The sequence below is a fragment of the Apium graveolens genome, chromosome 10 (genome assembly GCF_009905375.1).
Source record: "Apium graveolens cultivar Ventura chromosome 10, ASM990537v1, whole genome shotgun sequence".
Lineage (NCBI taxonomy): Eukaryota > Viridiplantae > Streptophyta > Magnoliopsida > Apiales > Apiaceae > Apium > Apium graveolens.
In genome coordinates this window covers 211,872,217-211,890,028 of record NC_133656.1, presented here as the reverse complement: position 1 = coordinate 211,890,028, position 17,812 = coordinate 211,872,217, and positions in this window count along the sequence as shown.

Here is a 17,812-nt window from a genome sequence, read left to right as displayed (position 1 = left end):
AAGGATAGTGTGAGCATCCATATGCTCATGTTGCTTCTGTAGCTCAATGTTCATGGAAGCTAGCATGATGTATTGAGCAACATTTGCATCATCTATCCACTTACGATACACAACATGTTCATCATTATGTGCATCGCTGGCAGGTTCAGTAGGCTTAGGTGAGTCAAACACATATTATAGCTTCTCAATCCTGAGAACAATTCTCAAGTTTCGAAGCCAGTCAGCAAAATTAGGACCAGTCAACTTGTGAGCATCTAGTATACTCCGGAGTGATAGTGCAGAAGACATAATGAATATAGTAAATCTGTAAATGATGAACATATAACAACACTTAGAAAATATTCAATTTCATTTCAAGACACTATATGAATCGGGTCTTTATTTATAAGTGGCTCCCACTAGTTTATTTCATTTATACAACCCCTAAGTGAAAATTAAGCATTCATAATGCTAGTGGGAATAGGGATCCTACATTCCATCACACAACCTCGGCTGTAGCATGAAACTCCATGTGATGTTCAATAGGAAGACAACTCTTGTCAATTACATCTTATGTTATTCCCTAATAAAACTTTAGCCTCTTGAATAATTGAGTCACAGCTGTATCATGACAAACTCAATATTCTAAGTCAAGTCTAACCCAACATTTCGTACAATTGAATCAGTCTCCAACGGCCCACGGCTGTAGCACGTAACGAGCTTTAGATTCTAATTCAATGTACACATCTCTATGTAATAGACAAGTATTTCTTATTTCGAAATCAAAGCCCTCGGTTGTAGCACGAAACGACAATGATTTAAAAATAAGAACCACTTTCTACCATGTTGGAAGGCTATGACTGACACAAGCCCGTTGTGTCATTGGCCAATTACTACTTGATATTATTTAATTTTAGAGGGATTATATTATATTACAATCATAATAATATTATAAAGAGATTCTTCCTTTTAAATTAAATATTTCAAATCAATAATCGATAATCAGATGATTCCTAGATCGGGGGGAGCATTGTCAAAAGCCGTCACTTAATACCCCTTTCTTACAGATAGAAATCTGCTTTTGACAGAATCATCATTTCTCTCAATATTGAAAATTCATATTTAATTACGTGTTTCATAAACACAAGAATATCATGATTGTATTCATAATATTATTGTTAAGGCAAGAAACGATTCATATTCTAGATTTTCTAGAGCACGCCTTATATTGATTTAAGTTCACCTAAATCTATCATCGCATGTTAAACATAGGCATATATCTCGTATATAAAATTAAATAAACAAGTAAATGTAAAGTGCAATAAAGTAAATGTGTTTGGTTATGGCCCCATCCGATGTGATCTTTATCAAGCTCATGATAAAGATCAAGGTCAATCTAATATGGTGATGGAAATAAATACAACTACTTATTACATAAGTCTTCTTCTTTGTTTAGACTTCTTGTATGCCTCGTCTTCTTCTTTGTATCACCTCCATTGGATAGCCTTCTTGAGTCTTCAATTACATTACATAGATTGAAAGTAAAACTAATCTAATGAATTACAAGAATAACTCGAGTTACATTCGAGATTTATGATTACAAAGATTGACGACATACAAGTCGTATTTAAAACCAAAACCAAAACCATTACACTAAGGTCGAAAGGCCATAACCATCCACCATGCTCATACAACACATAAAAGAATGTTAAAACACATAATCTGATCTTAATATATCATATTATCCATGATCTAATCATAAAAAAAATATGACAAAAATCAGAAAAATCAGAAAAATAAGAATCACTGTTTACGGGAAGTAAACGACGTCAAACGCCTTACAGACGCTCGTTTAGCTATCAGTTTTGTTCAGACGCTCGTTTACCTATGGAATAAGGTATTCGTTTGCGTAAATCGGACACCAGACCCAGATTTCAGCAAATCTACAGCAGCCAATTCAGAATCCGTATCTAATATGATTCTCATAATTAGAACAAACATAAATCATGTATATATCAGTATATATACAGATTAAATAATCATCTTATGATTATACAACTCACATGAATATCATATATTCAAAACCATACATATATAAGCATATTATATCAACATCAAATCATGGCGAATCATGTACATTCTCATATATCGAAAACAGTTAAACACATAAATGAATTAAAAACTTTTCGCAAGTAGCTCTGACACCATTGAAGGGTTTTTAGCACATAAACGCAACGAAAACGTAAATTTAATTCTTAAGAAAAACCAAAACCCTCTGCAGGATTCATGCGAAAAATAATATTTAATTCGTAGTTCAGTATGTTTACCTTAAGAAGCTTTACGTTAATGGAAAGATGGAGGTCTTTAATATCGATCAAGAACGATGAACGAAAATCCCTAGCAGCTGCTCCTCAAGTGTGAAGCACTCCACTGGTATCCACCAAGAGTACAATGTGATGGAGGAGGAAGAGGTTGAGAGAATTAGTTGCCTACCTCTTGTTCTACTTTCGAATTATGGTTAATTATTTAGGTTGAGGCAAATAGGGTTTATAATAGTATATTTATAGGCAAAATTTTCAGCTGAATTTTTTTCATAAAATATTATTATTATTAACCCCTTTAATTGATTATTCTTATTAACCAATTAACTAATAATTAAAACACCTTTTAATCATTAATCCCTTTTCTAAACACTTTAGAAAAATAATTCTCTCACTTGATTTAATTTCCAAAATTAAATTCTTAACTAATAATATTAAGAATTAATTAAATCTCATTTAATCAATTATTAAATCTTCCAATTAATTATTTATTTCACAAATAAATAATTACCATCCATTATTAATTAATTCCTCCACCATTAAATCATTCTCTTTTAAGGTGTGACCCTGTAGGTTCAATATTAAGTCGGTAGTAGAAATAAATAATAATAAAACTATTTTATCATTATTTATATAAATTCTCTAATTCATTAAATAGGATTAATTAATAAATTAATCATATTTATTCTATATCGTGAGGGATACTTCTCAGCATATCGCGACTATCCGGATAATACGAATTCACTGCTTAGAATACCAAGAACCTATTCAGTGAGTAGTTACCGTACAATCAATTCCTTCTACCCTGCAATGTCACGATTAAATACAAGGCATGGAACTTGTGTCAAGCCTATCTTATTTAATCATTTGCTTTCCCATTCACTATGCTTAGTTCTATTTAATGTAAATTAGAAACTTCTATCTAATTTCATTCATTCTGGCCAGAGATTCCTAAACTAGCATAAGTGGATCAGCATTGAACATTCTCTTCCTTCACTGGAAGGGGTAGATCCTTTATTGATCATACACTATCTTCGTGTACAAATTCCTATACCCAATAGAGCCCTTATAATTTTCCCTAGAGACTAAGAACTAAACCAAAGTATAGTTCAGTGTACACAAGATGACTATGATGACCTCAAGTCTAAGGATATTTGTACAACTATCACTATGTGAACAACTGCTGACACGTGAGTGAACTCCATCAGTTGTTCAGTTGTGTGAGTCATGTTCAGTGAACTTATTCTATAATAAGCACCTACATACTAGCTATAGTGTCACCACACAAATGTCTATGAGAACAGACATTCTTCATAATGAAGCAAACATAGTATGTACCAATCTTTGCGGATTATTAATTACCAGTTAGTAATCCTACGACCAGGAAATATTTAAGTTTAGAGTTATCATCTTTTAGGTCTCATTATTATGATCTCATGATCATCCATCAAAAGTTTTACTCTAAACTATGGTATATTTTATTTAAACACTTAAATAGATAAATCCCGCAATAAAACCAAAACAAGTCTTTTATTAATATCAATGAAATCAAAACAGATTACATAAAAGTTATTCATAAATCATCATACATGATTGGACTTAAGACACATCCCTTTCACTTTTTTCTTCATAAAGTTTGTATATAATTTTTCATTCTATTCCTTCCTCATTTCATTCTCACCAAGTGAACACAACCTAAATATTCACTTTTATATCATTTTGGTGTAAAACTCCTCTTCTACACAACTCTAAAAGTTACACAATTTTGGCGTTACACTAAAAATTACATCAAATTTGATGTCACTCTAATTTTTTAGAGTTTTTGTATATTACCATATTATTTCTGCACTCCTTTAATAAAATAAATATGTTCAATTTGTATCATACCACTTTATTACTTTTAACCTTACTTCTGTGATTTAGTAATAAAATAATCTATATAGTACATGAATGGTGTAAAATTTAGTGTTGGTGGGTTGGAATTGAATTTGAAAAATAATGTAGTTTTTACATTATTTTGTTATAAAAATTACACTAAAATAATATGATGGGCTAAAGATATTTTTATAAGCCGGGTCGACAAACAATCAAAATAAGTTGTTGCACACTTCCAAGTCAAAAGTGACTAAAATGTCAGGCGCTAAAGAGCCACCCTTGGAATAACTTATACTCCCTCCGTCCCTCCCAATTATTATCGTTTCTGGGAGAGTGTCCGACACGCATTTTAAGATGAAGAGAAATTATAGTTCTTTAATTTTTTTAAAAAAAATTATTTTTCTGAATAAAAGTTTAAAAATTCTATTTTTATTCAGAAAAAATTTTTTTTTTTAAAAAGTTATAGAACTATATTTTCTATTCATCTTAAAATGCGTGTCGGACACTCTTCCAGAAACGATAGCAATTGGGAGGGACGGAGGGAGTACTTAATTTGTTGGAGCTAGTCCAATACTGAATGTAAAATGACTATAGGCAGGATTGAGCGAAACGGGACCAAAATTCAAAAATCAAACCGAACCGTGTAATTTTGGTTCGGTTCAGTCCAAGGTTTTTTAAAATTTGGTCGGTTTGGTTTTTTTGGTCATGGCCGAAATAAACTTTGGTTCGGTTTGATTATTTTAAAAAAAGTTCGAGTAGAACAACCAGACCGAATTAGCCATGTTATATATATATATATATAATTGTATAATACCTTATATATATTAAATTACCAACTCTTAAATTATTAAATTAATGAACAGTCTTTTCACAGCAGCCAGTTTTATTAATTAAGTGACCACTTATTTCAATAACAATAGTGCTCTACTGTCGTAAGAAGCATGGAAAATTTCTATTCTTTTTATTATATACTTCTTTTATTTTTTTAGTTCAACAGTTTTGAAATATTTTATTACGAAATTATGTCAATGTTTAACCATTTCAACAATCACTTGCAAAATTCAGTCAAGTAAGTTGGAATATCTTTTTAATTTTGAAAAATATTGGAATTGGTTAGGTTTCTTTCTTTTGTAATTGCAAGTCAATATGGTCTACTTATTGTGTTTTCATTTTTATATTTAAATAAAATATATCATACATGCTAATATACTTTTTAAAAAATTAATTCGGTTCTTAAGAACCGAACCATCCGAATTATTTCAGTTCGGTTCTAATTCGGTCAATAATATATAAATGGTCGGTTCAGTTCCAAAAAAAATAAAAATCGGTTTTCGGTTTTTTTTGTTTGGATCCAATTTTGGACCAAACACCCCGAATGTTCATCCCTAACTACAGGCATTGTTATAATTTGTCATCAAAAAGTATTTTTTCAACACCAATGATAGTTGTATTTTAAAATTAAATAATTTAAAATTTAACTCACTTTTGTTTTTCCCTCCTAAATATTATTTAAAATGTATCAATATGCATATCATTTATGATTACTAAATGATATGGTATTAATGCATAAATACATTTTTGGTTTCAAATTTAGAATAAGGATACATCGTTTCAAATTTAGAATAATAATACATATATACTAATTTACCTCCATGGATTGAATCACTTTATAGTTTAAGCTTTTAACATTTAATTTAAAATTATAAAAATAATAACACTTATGACATTGCATTGAACTTGCTCTTATACCGAATTTAGATCCGCATGCAATTATACGATCGAAGCCGCTATATTTCAAATTAAACATATTATGCACACAACACGCTTAATAACATCTCTTCATGCTATTTAGCAAAAAAAAAATCTTCCTTTCCACACAAAAGAATAATAATATCTCTAACATGGTATAACTATAAAATACATATTCTCTGCTTTCAATATTCTTACAAACAATAAAATAGATATTGGTCGAAAAAAGATAATAAGAATTAAAATATTTAAATTTATGTAAATTGTATTTACAAAATATTTTATGCTTCGTATGAATTAAAACTAGTTCAATATTAAAGGTAAAAACTAGGATGAGATAACCTAATAATAATGATAAAGGTTAGAGAAGTGTTGATTTCAAATCAATTTGTTTTTTATTTTCATAAGTGAAAAAACGTGAAAAGATAAAATTACCCCTATATTATTTTCTTATGTTGTTATTGTATTGTATATGCAGGAGTATATTTATTTTCTCAAATTTTATTTATTGTGAAAATTAAAAAAATAGCTAAAATAGGATTTATCAAAAAATTATCTCAAATTATGAACCTTTATATCTAGGAAAAACCACTTGATAAATATGCGTTCATATATTTTTTAAAATTTTGCTCCGGACTACAAGATAAAAACAGTGTCTTTAATCTCAAGTTGATTTCATTAAAGATGTACCATAATATGGTCTCCGTACTTATATACAAGATAACCCCTTCATTAAAGATATAATAGTAATTAATACTTATTTCATCACATTTTAATAGTGCATTTTATTAAAAAAAATCCTAAAATATTTATCATGTTCTCCATCCCATACACTAAATTAAGTTACAAGACCCTCCTCCTTAAAAACTTAAAATGCACACTATTTAATAATTTGTGTGTGTATATATATGTACACATTTACTTAACTCTTAACTTTTGAAAAATGTGTAATCAATATAATATAGAAAAATTAAGTTATATTAATGTGTGAAAATGAGAAAAAATATTACATTATCTATTTTTTAATATTGATAGGGATAAATAAATCCTGATTGTGTAATTAAATATTACATTAATTATGAATGATTTGGGCTGCTAGCCCCAATAAGAATATGTATGACATTCAGACCAAAAATGTCAACACACTGATCAGGCCTGATGGACCAAATCAGGCCTGATGGAACAAAGAAGGCCCAAAAACCCTGAATATTAATTAATTTCGTAATTAATTAATAAGGAAAAAAACAGCCATTGAGAAGAGTCCCGATAAGGATATAAATCCTTACAGATTAGCTTCAAAGTGACCTAAAAGGATAAGGAATCAGTTTCCTACTATTTAGGACTCCAAAGTCCATTCTAATTATGAGACTTGCCCACCAAGTCTCGTATATCAAGTCCAATTCAAGGACCACCAGCATCTATATAAGGGGACTCACCCCACAAATCAAAACTATATTTTTGGCTTGATTCTCTAATTCACAGAGATACGTAGGCATCTCGTAAAGGCAGAGTTAAGCTACGAAACACGGGAGCAGCCAATAAAGGCCTTGAACTCCCGAACCTTAGCAATAAATACAGCAAATAATAACCTTAGTTTTTTATCCATAACATTTGGCGCCGACTGTGGGAAGCACAACAATAATCATGGCGAGAACACGGAGAACAGTTAGAGCCCTTGGAGGAGAAACACCAATGGGGACAACCCAAGTGATCTCTTCAACTGTGGAGGTGCCTCCTCACTAACCTATGCAGCCCCACAAGGAGAAACCCATATAGGGGCAACTGAACCTCAGCCACAAGGGACGATCCCCTCGACTACTCAAGGTACGAATCCTCAAGTTCAACAAATATATGTACCTGTGAATTCTCGACCCGTCGGGTACGAATATACAACTGTTGTTACTACTAACCCCCTTATGGGATGCCCCTTTACCCCGAGGTTGGAGGAAGCGGACATGCTGGGCGGAGTGAACCACGAGGGCGATCGCCCCCATACATACGAGGTTTGGCTCCTATTCCCGAGGATCAGGAATTTTCTGGTCCTTACACTGAGAGAGACTCTGAATCTTCGGATGATAAAGTAGCCCCAAGAAGGAGACGTGCTGGCAAAGAGCCGATGGCTGAAGGTAGCCAACGCCCTCAGAGCACCCAATGGACGAATCCCCAAGAAGTGCAGGAAAGAATCAGGGCTCACGAGGCTGAGATTCAAAGGCTGAGGCGCGACCTGGAGGCGCGACCTGGAGGCGTACCAGACCACCAGACCCCCAACACCTCATAGGGGGAGAAATCCTCCTTCCATCATAGACCTGGACGGTCCAGTGCAGAGAAGGGCTGTTGTCCCAAGGGCTGATCCAACCAATCTTCTTCCCCTTGGAGATCCTGATGATCCTAATCCACCCTTCACTGAACATATAATGAATGCCCATATCTCAAGGAAGTTCAAGATGCCAACTATAAAAGTTTATGATGGTACGGGAGATCCCGCTAATCATGTTAGAACATTTTCTAATGCGCTGCTGTTGCAGCCCGTGAATGATGCTATTAAGTGTCGGGCCTTTCCTCAAACCCTGTCGGGTATGGCTCAAATGTGGTATAGTCGCTTGCCCCCAAATTCTATTGGGTCGTTCAGAGAATTAAGTCAGGCTTTTATTAAGCAATTCATCAGTGGGAGAGTTCATGAGAAAAGTTCAGCATCTCTTATGAGCATTGTGCAGGGAACAAAGGAATCCTTGAGAGATTACCTGAATCGTTTCACAAAGGAGGCTTTAAAAGTCCCAGACATGAATGATAACGTAGCCATGATAGCACTGCAACAAGGAACTAGGGATGGGTTTTTTAAGATGTCCTTGGCCAAACGTCCCCCCGAAAGCATGTTGTAGCTCCAGGATAGGGCAGGAAAGTATATCAAGGTTGAAAAAAGCATGAGGAGAACCGTAGTAAGTAATGAGCCCACTGAAGGCAAGAAGCAAAAAACTGATCTGGAGTATATTGCTAAGGACAAGTATCCTAGAATCGAGCAAAACTCTGATTCAACCCCCAAGAAAGGAGGACCTGGGCAAAAGTTCACTGAATACGCTAAGCTGAATGCTCCTAGAAGCCAGATCTTGATGGAGATCGAGAAAGATAGAGATATTCGTTGGCCTAAGCCCTTGAAGGCTGATCCTACCAAGCTAGATAAGAGCAAGTATTGCAGTTTTCACAAAGATGTTGGTCATGACATCGATGAGTGTAGGCAACTGAAAGATGAAATTGAGTTCCTCATTCGAAAAGGAAGATTGAACAAATATACAGGAGAAGGAGGGGATATAAGCAACAACGTGAGAAGGAACTTTGATGATCGAAGGAGAGATCAAGAAGACCCGGGGCGAAATCCCCAACCTAGGGGACCGGTGATGAATACAATCTTCAGAGGACCGCGCCCCCAAGGGCCTGTGATCAACACAATTTTTGGAGGACCAACTGCTGCTGGGTTATCCAAGAACTCCAGGAAAGCATATGCTCGAGAAGTTATGCATATTATTGGGGAAGCCCCGAAGAGGGCCAGGACAGGAGTAACAATGTCTTTTGATGATTATGATTTGGAGGGTGTGAAATTTCCCCATGACGACCCGTTGGTCATAACCCCGATAATAGGGAACAACCCGGTAAGAAGGGTCCTTGTGGATAATGGTGCTTCAATGGATATTTTGCTCCATGACACCTTTTTAAGGATGGGATATAATGACTCCCAATTGACCCCCAACCGACATGCCAATATATGGATTCGCAGGAGTGGAATGCCCCGCAGAAGGAATAATCAAGTTGCCAACAACCATAGGAAAAGAACCAAGGCAAGCAACTCAGATGTTGGACTTTGTGGTGGTGAAGGCTAGTTCAACCTATAACGCTATCATGGGAAGAACAGGGATACACGCCTTTAAGGCAGTCCCTTCTTCTTATCATTCAGTTATGAAGTTTCTGACTCGAGATGGGATTAGAGAAAAAAGAGGAGATCAAAAAATGGCTAGAAGCTGCTATGTGGCCTCTTTGAGGGCAGATGGAGTTGGGGGGCAGGTTCTTCCTATTGAAGATCTGGATATCCGAGAGAATGATGAGAAAAGGGAAAAGCCGGGTGAAGACTTGGTTTCAATTCCTTTGGCCCCCGAAGATCCTGGGAAGGTGACTTTTATTGGAGCAACGCTCGAAGAGCCTTTCAGAGGGAAGTTGGTGAAATTTTTGCAAGAAAATAGTGATGTTTTTGCATGGTCAGCGGCTGATATGCCAGGCATAGACCCGGAATTGATTACTCACAAGCTGAATGTGGACCCAAATCGGAAGACGGTAAAACAAAAGAAAAGAAGTTTTGCTCCAGAAAGGCAAGAAGCTATAAAACAGGAAGTGGAGAAGCTCTGGGAGGCTGGTTTCATTGAGGAGATTCAATTTCCGGAGTGGTTAGCAAACCCTGTAATGGTGAAGAAGGCTAATGGAAAATGGGGATGTGTGTAGACTTCACTGATCTAAATGATGCCTGTCCTAAGGACTGTTTTCCGTTACCAAGGATCGATACCTTGATAGATGCCACTGCTGGGCATGAAATGCTGAGCTTTATGGATGGATTTAGTGGATACAATCAGATCAAGATGCACAAGGATGACATCCCAGAGGTATCATTCATCACTGACTTTGGTGTTTATTGTTATCTTATTATGGTATTTGGTCTCAAGAATGCAGGAGCCACATATCAAAGGTTGGTAAATAAAATTTTTAAGGATCTTATTGGAAAGACTATGGAAGTCTATGTTGATGACATGTTAGTCAAGAGTCTAATAAAGATTGATTATATAGCCCATTTGAGGGAAGCTTTTGAGGTCCTGAGGTACCACAAGATGATGTTAAATCCTACAAAGTGTGCTTTCGGAGTAGGGTCTGGAAATTTTTTGGGATTAATGGTCTCCAAGAGAGGGATCGAGGCTAACCCCGATAAAATAAAGGCAATCCTGGACATGGAACCACCAAAAACTATCAAGGATGTTCAGAAGCTCACAGGAAGGGTTGCTGCGTTGGGACGACTCATCTCCAAGTCAGGAGACAAGTGCCTATCATTCTTCAAGTCACTAAAAAATATTAAAGACTTTGTATGGAGTGAGGAAAACCAGAAGGCTTTCGAAGAATTGAAGAAATATATGGTGCAGGCCCCGTTGTTGGCCAAGCCAGTTTTGAATGAAGTTTTATTCTTGTACTTAGATGTTTCAGAGAGTGCCTTGAGCGCTGTATTGGTTAAGGAGGAACTGAAAGTCCAGAAACCCGTATACTATGTCACCAAAATTTTGCATGGTGCTGAGTTGAATTATTCAACTATTGAGAAATTTGCTCTAGCCTTGGTAATGGCTTCGAGAAAGCTGCGTCCTTACTTTCAGGCTAATCAGATTGAGGTGCTAACGAATCAGCCCCTGAAGAATATCATTCACAGTCCGAAGGCAAGTGGGAGATTGATCAAGTGGACAATAGAGCTGAGAGAGTTCGATCTCAAGTATAAGCCACGAATGGCAATAAAAGCTCAGGCACTAGCTGACTTCGTGGTGGAATGTACCATACCCAACCAAGAAGTCGGGGGGCAGGAAGATAGCATATCTCAAGACAAGGAAGTTGATAAGGGGGATAAAGAGAAGGTTAATAAATAAAAATAATATTGGGTTCTCTATTGATAAGGGGGATAAAGAGAAGGTTAATAAAGAAAAAGAATACTGGGTTCTCTATTTTGATGGAGCATCAAAAACGAATTCAAGTGGAGCAGGTTTGGTTTTATAAAGCCCTGATGGGTTCTTAATTGAGTATGCCATGAAGCTAGACTTCCCAACCACAAATAATGAGGCAGAATATGAAGCTCTGATAGCTGGTCTTGGCTTAGCAGGGACACTTAGAGTCAAGAACTTAAAAGTCTGTGGAGACTCGAAGTTGGTCGTATCCCAGGTGAATGGAGAGTTTGAGGCAAGGGATGAGACGATGGCTAAATATGTCCGCCTAGTAAGGGCCGTGATGACCCAATTTGATGAATACCATGTTGAGCACATTCCAAGGGAGGAAAATGCTAAGGCAGATGCGTTGTCAAAGTTTGCTTCGTCTGAGATGGAAGAAAGTTCTGGAAGTGTATACTATCGCGTTCTGAAAATACGGAGCATTGATGTTAAGCTTGTGGCTCCTATAGACCTGGAGACGTCATGGATTGATCCCATTAAGGCTCACATTCAAACCGGCTGGTTACCTAACGATGCTACTGAAGCACGAAAATTGGTTGTTCGAGCACTAAGATACTCTTTAATAGATGAAATTTTGTATAAGAGATCTTTCGTGGTTCCCTACTTAAGATGTCTCAGGCCTGATGAGGCTCGCTTGGCTCTTGAAGAAGTACATGAAGGCATATGCGGGCAACACTTGGGGGGCAGGGCCTTGGCTCATAAGATAACCCGTTTAGGCTTCTGTTGGCCAGAAATGATGGCTGATGCCAAAGAATATGTGAAAAAATGTGATCGTTGTCAGAAGCACGCACCAGTTGTTAGACAACCCCCCGAGATGCTGACCTCTATCAACTCGCCCATCCCCTTTGCTATGTGGGGAATGGATATATTAGGGCCTTTTCCCATGGCCCCGACACAAAGGAAGTTTCTGATTGTGGCCATTGATTATTTCACCAAGTGGATTGAAGCAAAACCCTTGGCCAAGATCACAACTAAGCAGGTTGCACAATTCCTGTGGGAAAGTATATGTGCCAGTATGGAATTTCCCGCATCCTAGTCACTGACAATGGAACACAGTTCAACAACGAGGAATTCAAGAAGTATTGTGAGGAAAATGAAATCGAGTTACGATTCACATATGTGGCCCACCCGCAAGCCAATGGGCAAGCGAAAGTGGCAACCCGAATAATCCTGGATGGACTAAAGAAGAGGATCGAGAAGTCAAGGAATAACTGGATGGATGAAATACTCCCCATACTATGGGCCTATAGGACTACCTGTAGAGTCACGACTGGAGCAACTCCCTTCATGTTAGCATATGGTGCAGAAGCAGTTGTTCCTGTAGAGATATCACATTCCTCCCCCAGGATTCAAGCTTTCAATGCTGAGGAAAATAAAGAAGGGAAAAGGTTGGCCCTGGATCTAATTGATGAAGTACGAGATGAGGCACATGCGAAGATAGTGGAATATCAGAAAAAAGCTTCGTTCTACTACAACCTAAGGGTTAAAGAAAGATTCTTCAAACAAGGTGATTTAGTTTTGAGGAAAGTGGAAGCTTCTGGTGTAGGGAAGAAAGGGAAGCTTGCCCCAAATTGGGAAGGGCCGTACAAAGTCAAGAGCGTTCAGGGTAGAGGAACCTACAAGCTGGAGACTATGGATGGTTTTGAAGTTCCGAGAACTTGGCATGCACAAAACCTGAAGGTTTACTATGTGTGAGATAGTTAAAGTACGATTCTCACTTGTCAGTATGATAAGTAGGTTTAAAAGCACCTTGAAGCTTTGCTTGTTTAGGGTTTTTCTATATAGAAAATATGTTTATCAGGGTTGAACCCATCTTATGTAAGGTATCCAGAATACCAAGTTATAATATAAAATCTTCGACTTAATCTTGGCCTATTAGATTTGATTGCTTTATGAAAGATAAAACTAAGTTATAAACTTGAGTTTGAAAAATCAAGAGAGAAATACGTCGATACTTGGATAAAATGCGAAAAGTCAATTATAAAGTTCAAATATTGTCTAATAAAGAAGAAATACATAAAAAAAACTTAGGCGTTGGAAGGCTGGAATTCGTCGGAACCACTATCCGAAGTCTCCTCGGATGTCTCAGTCGTCCCCTCGGATGTCTTAGTCGTCCCCTCGGAAATCCATGTAGAGGTTCCCTCGGAACTGCCTTCGGACGCTTTGGATGCAAGAGACGCTGGTCTATTAGGCGCTACCTTTGGAGGCTCTTCTACCCTGACCTTCTTTGTAACGGGCTCAGGCTCCTCTTCAGAAGAAGTTTCCTCCTCTCCAGAGCTGGACTCGAGCTCCTTCCTCTTTTGGCCTTGGCCTTGACTCCCCGATGAGTCGTCCTTGATCAAATCAACGAGCTTGTCTGTAACACCCCCAAGTGCTGGAACTCGCACAGGGCAAGGGAAGGAGGATTGTTCGAGGACTTCTGGAAATTCATCCTGAATGGCCTCCACTGTGGCATCCCAGCCTTCCTTATAGCTAACTGGATGAAGGAGGGCATCGTGTTCCACCATTAAGTCCTTGAACTCCTGAGTGTCCATCCAGCCGTCAAAGGCTTTATCCTTTTGAGCCTTCAGGATAACATTTTCGGCTCGGGCCGTTTCCAGGTCAGAAGTGGAAGAGGCAAGTTGGGCTTCAAGGGCCTCTATTCTTTGGTTGGCCTCCTCCAGCTTCTTGTTCGCATCCTCGAGGCCAACCTTTCAAGCCTTAGCTTGGTAAATCGCCCCTTAAAAATGGGCGTTCGCCTACAAGAAACACAGCAAAAGTATGAGATGGGAAAATCAAAAAGGCAACTATGAAGGGCAAAGGAAAAATACGTACCGTCGCCAAAGCCTGAGCTCCAAAAAGCCCGTTCCCCTCCAAGTCTTGTTGAAGGACAAAGTCTTGATAGTCAACCGGGGAGATGGAATGCTTAGACCATTCCTTGGCAAGCATTGTGCTGCCAACAATTGAATTCTTTCCCCGGATTCCCCAAGCAGGTTGAAAGTAAGACCCTGGCTTTTGCTTGGTGCGTAAAACTTGGCTGGGGCCTTCTTCGCCTGGTTCCATTGCTTGGAGTAGGAACTCCGGGAAGCGATCCCCAAGGCGCGGGTCTTTAAAGACCATTCCAGCGCGCTTCATCTTGGTCGTCTCCAGGTCCTTAGGCTTTGTAGCTTCCTCAATTTTCTCAGCCACTGCAACAAATGAGATAAGTAAGATGAGGAATTAACAAAGTTAGAAGATGAAGGAAATGAAGAAAGAAATATATAAGGAAGGAAACTTACTCTTCTTAGGGACGGGAGAAAGGCCGCGTTCTACAAGAACGGTCTCCCTGATAAGATCCCAAGAATGGGAAGTCCCATTATCTTGCGTCAGGAGGTTGAAAGCTCTGGCCTCCTCCTCAAAAAAAATTATATCATTTGGGCTCCCATCAACGGCTAGCCCAAAAGACGATCGAAATAGGGTGCCCCAATCGCCACCCTCCCAAACGACGAACAAGAAATCATTCTTCCACCCCAAGTTGTTGTCAGGGATGGACTTCCCGTTCACTATGTGGGGAATAGTTGGGCGCTGGTTTAAAGAAACCCAACCCGAATTCTTATCAGGGTTGTTCTTGAACTGAAAAATCTTTCTGAAAACTGCAACAGAAGTGGGGACATTGTGCTTGGTGCATTGCGACAGATATCACATAATGAGCCTCCAGGAATTAGGGGGAGTTGGCAAGGGCTGACGCCCACATCAGCTAGCAGAACGGGGATAAACGGGTGAAAGGGAAGCATGATACCTGCCCTTAGATATCCCTGTAGACACATAATGCGTCCTTCCTCCACTGACAGGCCCTGTCGGCTGGACCTGCAAGAACCAGTTTGAAAGGATCCTTGATTCTGAAACAGCTACTCAACTTTTCCAGCTCTTTTGGATCCCGCAAGGCACTTGTATGGTCGTGCGCGTCCAGATGTGCATTGGACGGGTATTCGTCACCTCGGGTGTTGATCATATCGATCAAGGAAGTGTACCTTGATCGAATAGGGAATTCGTTGGACTTTTTGGCCACATTCATCTTGGCCAAACAAGTCATTTTCTTATCAGCCATCTGAAAAAAGGGCACATAAAGAGATAGTTTTAAAAATGCAAACTATGCGAAGACAAACACAAGAAGTAAAGGGAGAAATTTTACTAGAAGTAAAGTTCCTAAAAAAGGGCTTCGGGGCTTAAGATACTCCGACTTACTGTTACCGCTCTGAGATTCTTAACAGAAGAAGAATTTAGAAATGAGAAAGTGAGGAGCAGTAGACTCTATTCACTCCTTTATATAGGAGGAAAAGTGAAGTTGAAGGGACAAAAAGCCCAATATAGATGGAGGCCCAAAGAGAAAGCCCAGAAAATGGAACATTTCAGAATATTCCAAGGGAAAAATTAAATAAAATTCCCGAGAATTCTACAGAATTCTAAACAGGGTATTTTGACATGTTAAGCCCAGATTAATAAGAGGCCCAATAAAGAGTTAGAAGGCCCAAATCCAATTAGGATTTGGAAAAATACAAGGCCCAATAAGAGTTAGAAGGCCCAAATCCAATTAGGATTTGGAAAAATACAAAGCCCAAATCAAAGCCCTAAAAGATGTAAGGCCCAAAAAGAAGACCAGGCCCAAACAGAGGCCCAATCAAAAATGGATTAGAAGGAAGCCCAAAAAGACCAGGATTCAGGTCGAATTTCAAGTCGTGAATTCTGCTCGAAATCTTTCGAACAGACACCCGAAAATAACGGGTATAAAAAACTAGGATTTAGGTCGAATTTCAAGTCGTAAATTCTGCTCGAAAACCTTCAAACATACACCCGAAAATTACGGTTATAATTGAACTGGATTGAGGTCGAAACCAGAACCAGGATCGAGGTCGAATCAAGCACAACGTTTTTCAAGTATGGGGTTCAGAAACCTAGACTACAATCCAGGTCGAAGAATCGACTAGGATCCTGGTCGAAGACCAGGTCGTGAATCCTCGTCGAAATCAATTGACCAGGAAGAAGAGAAAGCAAAGAATTTTTGAACTAGATCCAGGTCGAAGGTTCGACTAGGATTCTGGTCGAAATCCAGGTCGTGAATCCTAGTCGAAACCTCATGACCAGGAATTGAAACAAGGGCAAATTTTCGACCTAGATCCAGGTCGAAATATCAACTAGGATCCTGGTCGAATTCCAGGTCGTGGATCTCAGTCAAAGTCCTTCGACCAGGATTGCAAAGCTGGCCCAAATTTCGACTAGGATCCAGGTCGAAATTTCGACTAGGATCCTCGTCGAAAAAGGGCTGGAAATTTGAAAACATTTGTGGAAAATTGCAGAAAATTTGGAAAAATCCCGGGAAAAAAGGAAAATTCCTGAAAAAAATACCAGAAATTTCCTAAAAATAGGGAGAAGGTAAGAAAATAGGGAGGGAAGTTTTTTAACAAACCCTGGAGCCGCGTAGAAGGCAAATCGTTGTAAACGTGTAGGTCGCTCCACACTTTACGCAAAACGGTACCCTGAAAGGGAATGAACGAACTTAACTTTTGTGAAATTTGACACGGTTTCCCAAAAGTTGGGGGGCAAATGATAGGGATAAATAAATCCTGACTGTGTAATTAAATATTACATTAATTATGAATGATTTGGGCTGCTAGGCCCAATAAGAAGATGTATGACATTCAGACCAAAAAGGTCAACACATTGATCAGGCCTGATGGACCAGATCAGGCCTGATGGAACAAAGAAGGCCCAAGAACCCGGAATATTAATTAATTTTGTAATTAATTAATAAGGAAAAAAATAACCATTGAGAAGAATCCCGATAAGGATATAAATCCTTGCAGATTAGCTTCAAAGGGACCTAAAAAGATAAGGAATCAGTTTACTACTATTTAGGACTCCAAAGTCCTTTCTAATTATGAGACTTGCCCACCAAGTCTCCTATATCAAGTCCAATTCAAGGACCACCAGCATCTATATAAGGGGTCTCACCCCACAAATCAAAACTACGTTTTTTGACTCGATTCTCTAATTCACAGAGATACGTAGGCATCTCGTAATGGCAGAGTTAAGCTACAAAATACGAGAGCAGTCATTAAAGGCCTTGAGCTTCCGAACCTTAGCAATAAATACAACAAATAATAAGCTTAGTTTTTTTATCCATAAAAAATATATATT